Below are 10,800 nucleotides of genomic sequence, written 5' to 3' on the forward strand. Positions count from 1 at the left end.
TTTTATTGTTTAATGAAATAATATTATTTTATTCATATTTTAAATATTTTATTAATTCATTTTTTTTTTCTAGCCATCCATTTGTCCTACTTTTTCCACCATGCATTCCCTTTGACTTATCCAAGTCTTAAGTGAAATTTCCAGATTTTTCCAAAGTTTTGGTGAAGTAATTTTTGATATTTACACTTTTGCCCCCGTAAAAATCAAAAATTACATTTTTGCCCCAAAAACTGAAAAATTGTCCATAGACATATTTTTTATCCCTTATACTCATATCATTCCCCAATTTATCAAATGTGATCTAAATTCTCTCAAAATCTCAAATTTTATCCGCAGATGGAAAAATTACAATTTTACCCTTATATAGTGAAAATTTCAATTTGACTCCGAATTGATCCTCGAACTCCTAATTACCATTTTGAGTCATCCCTGAACTGTGAAACTCTTAATTTCACCTTAAAATTCCTATTTGAACTAGTTCGAGGCTTAATCGACTTAATGATACCATTAGAGGCAATATCGTCTTTTAACGATTTCTCGAACTTCCTAAATATACAAACATTCTATCGAGCATGTGAATGATATTATAATTATTTTACAAAGCAGGGTTTGACAACACTACCCCCCTTAAAATAAAATTTTGTCCTCAAAATTTCACTTATTAACTCAAAGAAAAGGCGGGGTATTATCTTTTATTCGATGCTCAACTTCTCCTGTTATCTCCTTTATAGGGAATCTTAATTCACTAAAAATCATTCTTTATTTTAGTTAATCACAATATCAACCCCACATATGTGTATATGCTTTATAATCCCATTTATGCATTCAAGATCTTTCTTGATTTAATCATCGCATACGATGCAGTATCATAATTCCTCAGAGTCATCCCTTTGTCCTTAATCATCTTTCGTGCCTCTATATTGCTTTGTATCCTTCTTGTATTTCGACATCAATTTATTGCTTAAGATTTAAGTTCATTTGAACTTTGTATACCTCAAGTATTTTTGAGTTCTAATTTCCACAATATAGTAAGAAATTCTTACAACCATATTCCATATGAACTCATTTACTATATTATTCTTGAAACCTTTATTTACACGTCCATCACTTGGTATTTACATCCCCTATCACTATTTTACACCTTCGTCTAACTTTTCACTCACTTTCTTCAGATCGGACTCGTGCTTCATCTTCTGTTACAGCGAAAACTCTTGTTGAAGAACGAGTCCATGGCCTCAAAGGTGGTTGTGCTGGGGTGTTGCTACCCATTTCAGATCGTACAGCTACCCCCTGCCTCGGGTGTACTCCAGAGGAATCTCTCCTCTGCATATCCGTATGAGTTAATGGGGATGGAGCAACTACCGTAGCCCGTCCTAATTGTGGGCAGTCACTCCTAATGTGGCCCGGCTGGTCACAATGAAAACATCTTATGCCCCAACACTCCCCAACATGATATCTCCCACATTTTTCGCATTTATTTAAACCTCCAAAACTTTTCTCGGAAGTACTACTCATCCCAGACCTGCTAAATCTCGGAGGTCTCTGCTGTAACTGTGAAAGTGGGGGTCGAGGAGATATCACCGGAACAGAAACAGTACTCTCAGAAGCAGATGTGTCCTTACCTCTTTTGGGCAGTTGAATAGAGGATACATTCGGGTTTCTCCTCTTTGCAAACTCAGCTCGCATTCTCCGATTTTCATTCGTGAGTTTTTCGGCCCTTAAAGCCATCTGTACAACTTCTTTATGAGGCTCTCGGCCTGTCACAGTCATTCTCTCTCTGATCTCGTTACGGAGCCCTTCTTCAAAATAACTAGCTTGATCTTGCTCAAACTTCACCAGGTCTGGCACATATGACATCAGCTCATTAAAACGAGCCTCGTACTCTTCTATGGTTAAATTCCCTTGTTGTAAACTTAGGAATTCTCTCTTCTTCTCTTTTTGATGAAAGTAGGTGTAGTATTGACGGTCGAATTCTTGTAGGAAGTCTATCCAAGTCAACGGAGTAATGGAACGTGATTTTACCGAGCTCCACCATGTACGAGCCCTCTTCTCTAGTAATCTTGTGGCCACCATTAACTTCATATCATCATCCAATTTCATATCCACGAATGTCTCTGTTACCTGAGTAATCCAATCTTTAGCTGCGGTTGCATCCAAATCACCAACAAAAGAAGTGCAACCCAGCTGCCTAGCTTCCTTAAGCTTTTTGGAAATGGAGACATCTGGCACTGGTGGTGGAACAAGAGGTGGTGGTGGTGGCACTGGAGATACTGCTGGGGGAACAGTATGAGGGACTCGACCAGCTTGAGCTTGGCCCATAATGACATTAAGAAAAGCTGCTAATGCCTGGACTGCCTCAAGAGACATGGCATGAACACCAGGAGTAGCAGTAGGTGGTGGAGGAGGTGGAGGAATCTCAGTAGGCTCAACAGCAGGTGCTGCTCGAAAAGTAGGTGCAGCAGACTCCCTTTCCACGGGATCTGGCTGACTAAGTCTAGCACGGCCTCTTCCCCTCCCTACTGACCTATAGAGAGGTGGACGCCCACGTCGAGGAGGCATGGTACTCTACAATAAGAAATGGAATAGACTTAGATGACTTTAAATTCTATATGCAACTAACTCGATATAACCTAACTTAACTTGACTTACTTAACTTCACTTAACTTGGGCCACGCAGTGTCAGTGTGGATTTCTTAAAACAACTTTAAAATCAAAAACTTTGAAATCCAAAGCTTTAAAATCAAAATCTTTGATCTTTAAACCATGCTCTGATACCAATCTAATTGTCACGACCCGGAACTCCCATCGAGCCAGTGACAACCGCCGCGACGTCCCGATAAGCACTCATTACCCCGAATGCCGATCGAAACCCCGCAAGGCTTAGCATCAACTTCCGCATCTCCCCGGTGAGCGACAATTAGATAAATCTCGCATTTCAAGAAAACATAAGTTGGTTCCAACTCAAAACAATAAAATATTATTTTCTAGCTCACAGGGGCATTTTCGTCAATTTTTTTTTTTTTTAAATTTTGAAATCCGAAAAATGTAATATGTAAGTGGAAACACATATTTCATGATTTAAATTAAATTTTGAAGTCTACAACATTCATTTAAAGTAAAATTATAGCTATTTGAATATAATAAAAACATTAAATAAAATATTCTATTTTCTTAAAACACAATATTTTCAAAGTCTTCCTAAAATAACTTTTGTAGCGTAAAAGTAAAATAAATTTAGTTATATAGTAATAAAGATAATTAAAGTATGAAATTTCGTTTACAGTGACACGTGGGCCCCTAACTAACCAAGAAAGTGTAGAGCTACGAACCCTTACTTCCTATGATGCAACTTCGAGATTAATTCTCGTCTTAATCAACTATCAACAAACTGTCCTGAGCCTGAAAAATGGATAGGAAGAGGGGTGAGATTAAATAATCCCAGTGAGTAAACAATTACCATCAAAAGCATCTAAAGCCGAGTAGATGGAGATAATATAAAAACGTTATATCTCAATAATGTTCATAACACAAAATTCGTTTCAATCTATACCAAATAATTTCTTTTCATCAAAATTTCCCCGACTTATGAATTTCTTAAACTTGGCCCCTGCCAGAATCATTCTCACGGGTACCTTCGTCAAGGTATCCCACTGAGACCGCCAAGGCTGTTCAATGACTCATACCCATAAACATGTTTTCACATCTAACACACAGCCGTTCCTTGGCGTTGGCTGAGTCTCACTCTCACGTGGTGGCCCGAACGTGAGGTGCACTCAAATCATACCTCAGGAGATACTTCACCCAACATCTCCCCCTGAAGGTAAGTATATAATTGAGTTACCGTGCCCCTCTCATAGGCAGTCCACGGAAACCCCCACCACTGCAGTGACCGTTTAATATACCACCAGACCCATAAAAATTTCAGTAGCATAATATGGCGAATAAAATGTAATCCAGTCTACCGAGACCAATCCAAAACTGTTCATATATTTCATGCCAACCAAAAAAAAAATTTAGCCATTATGCTACCATAGTGTCATAAGCCACAATTTCAATAACATATAAAATCATAAATTTCAACACAGTCTCCATATACTCAATTTTCCCAAAACAATATTTGATTTCAAAACCAGTATAAATCTCATTTTTATTAAAAAAACATTTTAATTGGAAAACATAATATTTTATAATTTAAATTCACCATTCAATAAAAGCATCAAACAAGTATAATTACTCTAGATATTTAAGACGATAAATTGTCCACTCACAGTTCTAGGAGTCGATGTACTCCTAATCCCAGTCTTCAAGCACAATTTTGGTACTTTTACCAGTGTAATTTGCTCACCACCTATCCACAATGTACAATACATAATTCACCACATTAATGCTTGACCATTATAAAATCAATTCAGGCTCGGTATATATATGCATGATATGACATGCAACTTATCCGACTACCGCTTAAATGCGGTGCCGACCTAATTCGGCCTATTACCCGATTAAATTACTAACGCGTCCAATTTAATCTCAAATTAATTTTTTTTTCAGTTTCTATACCTCAATTGCACCCAAATTGACTTAAAGTCCCTCGGTGTGGTGCAAATTATCAGTCCTTATAGCAAATTACGAAAATACCCCTAATGGGTAAAAATTCATATTTTTGCTCCAAAAATTTCCATTATTTTTCTAGACTCATAATTCATCATTATTCATCATAATTTCTCAAATAAACATCAAGATCATCAGCCAATATTCCCCTAGAAAATTCAGCCAATAATGGTAATGGAGGAAAATAAATTCTTTTCTTGTTGTTTTGTTCCTAAATATGCTAAACTAACACTAAACACTAACATAGCTCAAAATCAAATTTATCTAACAACTTTCTCTCTCTAAACCCATATGACCAGAATTCAAATCATCCTCAAATCACATGATTCAACCATGAAAAATGATGGAAAAAGCATGGGAAAGGTAAAGCACAAGACAAATTTAAGAAATGTTACCTTTTTTCACTTGATTTTTGAATTTCCACCTATTTTCCCTTTAAATTTCCTAGCTAGGGTTTTATTTTCTCCTTTCTCTCTCTTGTTTCTTGCTTGGCCGAATGTTGAAGAAGAAGAATGGGTGGGCTGATTTTTTTATGCCTTTTTTTATTGTTTAATGAAATAATATTATTTTATTCATATTTTAAATATTTTATTAATTCATTTTTTTTTTCTAGCCATCCATTTGTCCTACTTTTTCCACCATGCATTCCCTTTGACTTATCCAAGTCTTAAGTGAAATTTCCAGATTTTTCCAAAGTTTTGGTGAAGTAATTTTTGATATTTACACTTTTGCCCCCGTAAAAATCAAAAATTACATTTTTGCCCCAAAAACTGAAAAATTGTCCATAGACATATTTTTTATCCCTTATACTCATATCATTCCCCAATTTATCAAATGTGATCTAAATTCTCTCAAAATCTCAAATTTTATCCGCAGATGGAAAAATTACAATTTTACCCTTATATAGTGAAAATTTCAATTTGACTCCGAATTGATCCTCGAACTCCTAATTACCATTTTGAGTCATCCCTGAACTGTGAAACTCTTAATTTCACCTTAAAATTCCTATTTGAACTAGTTCGAGGCTTAATCGACTTAATGATACCATTAGAGGCAATATCGTCTTTTAACGATTTCTCGAACTTCCTAAATATACAAACATTCTATCGAGCATGTGAATGATATTATAATTATTTTACAAAGCAGGGTTTGACAACACTACCCCCCTTAAAATAAAATTTTGTCCTCAAAATTTCACTTATTAACTCAAAGAAAAGGCGGGGTATTATCTTTTATTCGATGCTCAACTTCTCCTGTTATCTCCTTTATAGGGAATCTTAATTCACTAAAAATCATTCTTTATTTTAGTTAATCACAATATCAACCCCACATATGTGTATATGCTTTATAATCCCATTTATGCATTCAAGATCTTTCTTGATTTAATCATCGCATACGATGCAGTATCATAATTCCTCAGAGTCATCCCTTTGTCCTTAATCATCTTTCGTGCCTCTATATTGCTTTGTATCCTTCTTGTATTTCGACATCAATTTATTGCTTAAGATTTAAGTTCATTTGAACTTTGTATACCTCAAGTATTTTTGAGTTCTAATTTCCACAATATAGTAAGAAATTCTTACAACCATATTCCATATGAACTCATTTACTATATTATTCTTGAAACCTTTATTTACACGTCCATCACTTGGTATTTACATCCCCTATCACTATTTTACACCTTCGTCTAACTTTTCACTCACTTTCTTCAGATCGGACTCGTGCTTCATCTTCTGTTACAGCGAAAACTCTTGTTGAAGAACGAGTCCATGGCCTCAAAGGTGGTTGTGCTGGGGTGTTGCTACCCATTTCAGATCGTACAGCTACCCCCTGCCTCGGGTGTACTCCAGAGGAATCTCTCCTCTGCATATCCGTATGAGTTAATGGGGATGGAGCAACTACCGTAGCCCGTCCTAATTGTGGGCAGTCACTCCTAATGTGGCCCGGCTGGTCACAATGAAAACATCTTATGCCCCAACACTCCCCAACATGATATCTCCCACATTTTTCGCATTTATTTAAACCTCCAAAACTTTTCTCGGAAGTACTACTCATCCCAGACCTGCTAAATCTCGGAGGTCTCTGCTGTAACTGTGAAAGTGGGGGTCGAGGAGATATCACCGGAACAGAAACAGTACTCTCAGAAGCAGATGTGTCCTTACCTCTTTTGGGCAGTTGAATAGAGGATACATTCGGGTTTCTCCTCTTTGCAAACTCAGCTCGCATTCTCCGATTTTCATTCGTGAGTTTTTCGGCCCTTAAAGCCATCTGTACAACTTCTTTATGAGGCTCCCGGCCTGTCACAGTCATTCTCTCTCTGATCTCGTTACGGAGCCCTTCTTCAAAATAACTAGCTTGATCTTGCTCAAACTTCACCAGGTCTGGCACATATGACATCAGCTCATTAAAACGAGCCTCGTACTCTTCTATGGTTAAATTCCCTTGTTGTAAACTTAGGAATTCTCTCTTCTTCTCTTTTTGATGAAAGTAGGTGTAGTATTGACGGTCGAATTCTTGTAGGAAGTCTATCCAAGTCAACGGAGTAATGGAACGTGATTTTACCGAGCTCCACCATGTACGAGCCCTCTTCTCTAGTAATCTTGTGGCCACCATTAACTTCATATCATCATCCAATTTCATATCCACGAATGTCTCTGTTACCTGAGTAATCCAATCTTTAGCTGCGGTTGCATCCAAATCACCAACAAAAGAAGTGCAACCCAGCTGCCTAGCTTCCTTAAGCTTTTTGGAAATGGAGACATCTGGCACTGGTGGTGGAACAAGAGGTGGTGGTGGTGGCACTGGAGATACTGCTGGGGGAACAGTATGAGGGACTCGACCAGCTTGAGCTTGGCCCATAATGACATTAAGAAAAGCTGCTAATGCCTGGACTGCCTCAAGAGACATGGCATGAACACCAGGAGTAGCAGTAGGTGGTGGAGGAGGTGGAGGAATCTCAGTAGGCTCAACAGCAGGTGCTGCTCGAAAAGTAGGTGCAGCAGACTCCCTTTCCACGGGATCTGGCTGACTAAGTCTAGCACGGCCTCTTCCCCTCCCTACTGACCTATAGAGAGGTGGACGCCCACGTCGAGGAGGCATGGTACTCTACAATAAGAAATGGAATAGACTTAGATGACTTTAAATTCTATATGCAACTAACTCGATATAACCTAACTTAACTTGACTTACTTAACTTCACTTAACTTGGGCCACGCAGTGTCAGTGTGGATTTCTTAAAACAACTTTAAAATCAAAAACTTTGAAATCCAAAGCTTTAAAATCAAAATCTTTGATCTTTAAACCATGCTCTGATACCAATCTAATTGTCACGACCCGGAACTCCCATCGAGCCAGTGACAACCGCCGCGACGTCCCGATAAGCACTCATTACCCCGAATGCCGATCGAAACCCCGCAAGGCTTAGCATCAACTTCCGCATCTCCCCGGTGAGCGACAATTAGATAAATCTCGCATTTCAAGAAAACATAAGTTGGTTCCAACTCAAAACAATAAAATATTATTTTCTAGCTCACAGGGGCATTTTCGTCAATTTTTTTTTTTTTTAAATTTTGAAATCCGAAAAATGTAATATGTAAGTGGAAACACATATTTCATGATTTAAATTAAATTTTGAAGTCTACAACATTCATTTAAAGTAAAATTATAGCTATTTGAATATAATAAAAACATTAAATAAAATATTCTATTTTCTTAAAACACAATATTTTCAAAGTCTTCCTAAAATAACTTTTGTAGCGTAAAAGTAAAATAAATTTAGTTATATAGTAATAAAGATAATTAAAGTATGAAATTTCGTTTACAGTGACACGTGGGCCCCTAACTAACCAAGAAAGTGTAGAGCTACGAACCCTTACTTCCTATGATGCAACTTCGAGATTAATTCTCGTCTTAATCAACTATCAACAAACTGTCCTGAGCCTGAAAAATGGATAGGAAGAGGGGTGAGATTAAATAATCCCAGTGAGTAAACAATTACCATCAAAAGCATCTAAAGCCGAGTAGATGGAGATAATATAAAAACGTTATATCTCAATAATGTTCATAACACAAAATTCGTTTCAATCTATACCAAATAATTTCTTTTCATCAAAATTTCCCCGACTTATGAATTTCTTAAACTTGGCCCCTGCCAGAATCATTCTCACGGGTACCTTCGTCAAGGTATCCCACTGAGACCGCCAAGGCTGTTCAATGACTCATACCCATAAACATGTTTTCACATCTAACACACAGCCGTTCCTTGGCGTTGGCTGAGTCTCACTCTCACGTGGTGGCCCGAACGTGAGGTGCACTCAAATCATACCTCAGGAGATACTTCACCCAACATCTCCCCCTGAAGGTAAGTATATAATTGAGTTACCGTGCCCCTCTCATAGGCAGTCCACGGAAACCCCCACCACTGCAGTGACCGTTTAATATACCACCAGACCCATAAAAATTTCAGTAGCATAATATGGCGAATAAAATGTAATCCAGTCTACCGAGACCAATCCAAAACTGTTCATATATTTCATGCCAACCAAAAAAAAAATTTAGCCATTATGCTACCATAGTGTCATAAGCCACAATTTCAATAACATATAAAATCATAAATTTCAACACAGTCTCCATATACTCAATTTTCCCAAAACAATATTTGATTTCAAAACCAGTATAAATCTCATTTTTATTAAAAAAACATTTTAATTGGAAAACATAATATTTTATAATTTAAATTCACCATTCAATAAAAGCATCAAACAAGTATAATTACTCTAGATATTTAAGACGATAAATTGTCCACTCACAGTTCTAGGAGTCGATGTACTCCTAATCCCAGTCTTCAAGCACAATTTTGGTACTTTTACCAGTGTAATTTGCTCACCACCTATCCACAATGTACAATACATAATTCACCACATTAATGCTTGACCATTATAAAATCAATTCAGGCTCGGTATATATATGCATGATATGACATGCAACTTATCCGACTACCGCTTAAATGCGGTGCCGACCTAATTCGGCCTATTACCCGATTAAATTACTAACGCGTCCAATTTAATCTCAAATTAATTTTTTTTTCAGTTTCTATACCTCAATTGCACCCAAATTGACTTAAAGTCCCTCGGTGTGGTGCAAATTATCAGTCCTTATAGCAAATTACGAAAATACCCCTAATGGGTAAAAATTCATATTTTTGCTCCAAAAATTTCCATTATTTTTCTAGACTCATAATTCATCATTATTCATCATAATTTCTCAAATAAACATCAAGATCATCAGCCAATATTCCCCTAGAAAATTCAGCCAATAATGGTAATGGAGGAAAATAAATTCTTTTCTTGTTGTTTTGTTCCTAAATATGCTAAACTAACACTAAACACTAACATAGCTCAAAATCAAATTTATCTAACAACTTTCTCTCTCTAAACCCATATGACCAGAATTCAAATCATCCTCAAATCACATGATTCAACCATGAAAAATGATGGAAAAAGCATGGGAAAGGTAAAGCACAAGACAAATTTAAGAAATGTTACCTTTTTTCACTTGATTTTTGAATTTCCACCTATTTTCCCTTTAAATTTCCTAGCTAGGGTTTTATTTTCTCCTTTCTCTCTCTTGTTTCTTGCTTGGCCGAATGTTGAAGAAGAAGAATGGGTGGGCTGATTTTTTTATGCCTTTTTTTATTGTTTAATGAAATAATATTATTTTATTCATATTTTAAATATTTTATTAATTCATTTTTTTTTTCTAGCCATCCATTTGTCCTACTTTTTCCACCATGCATTCCCTTTGACTTATCCAAGTCTTAAGTGAAATTTCCAGATTTTTCCAAAGTTTTGGTGAAGTAATTTTTGATATTTACACTTTTGCCCCCGTAAAAATCAAAAATTACATTTTTGCCCCAAAAACTGAAAAATTGTCCATAGACATATTTTTTATCCCTTATACTCATATCATTCCCCAATTTATCAAATGTGATCTAAATTCTCTCAAAATCTCAAATTTTATCCGCAGATGGAAAAATTACAATTTTACCCTTATATAGTGAAAATTTCAATTTGACTCCGAATTGATCCTCGAACTCCTAATTACCATTTTGAGTCATCCCTGAACTGTGAAACTCTTAATTTCACCTTAAAATTCCTATTTGAACTAGTTCGAGGCTTAATCGACTTAATGATA

General features: G+C 36.4%; 2 long non-coding RNA genes across 2 annotated transcripts; both read right to left on the reverse strand.

The window, feature by feature from the left end:
- Positions 1 to 3,149: 3,149 nt before the first annotated feature.
- Positions 3,150 to 5,148, reverse strand: LOC148763645 (uncharacterized). Its single transcript, XR_016025408.1, has 3 exons — positions 5,004 to 5,148; positions 4,269 to 4,348; positions 3,150 to 3,399 (listed from the first exon to the last, which is right to left on the reverse strand). It is a non-coding gene; the product is annotated as an uncharacterized LOC148763645 (long non-coding RNA).
- A 3,149-nt stretch (positions 5,149 to 8,297) lies between these two features.
- LOC148763646 (uncharacterized) lies at positions 8,298 to 10,296 on the reverse strand. The gene is made up of 3 exons (XR_016025406.1): positions 10,152 to 10,296; positions 9,417 to 9,496; positions 8,298 to 8,547 (listed from the first exon to the last, which is right to left on the reverse strand). It is a non-coding gene; the product is annotated as an uncharacterized LOC148763646 (long non-coding RNA).
- Between the last annotated feature and the right edge of the window lie 504 nt (positions 10,297 to 10,800).

The sequence above is a fragment of the Theobroma cacao genome, chromosome 3, assembly GCF_053813885.1.
Source record: "Theobroma cacao isolate CCN51 chromosome 3, ASM5381388v1, whole genome shotgun sequence".
NCBI classification, from domain to species: domain Eukaryota; kingdom Viridiplantae; phylum Streptophyta; class Magnoliopsida; order Malvales; family Malvaceae; genus Theobroma; species Theobroma cacao.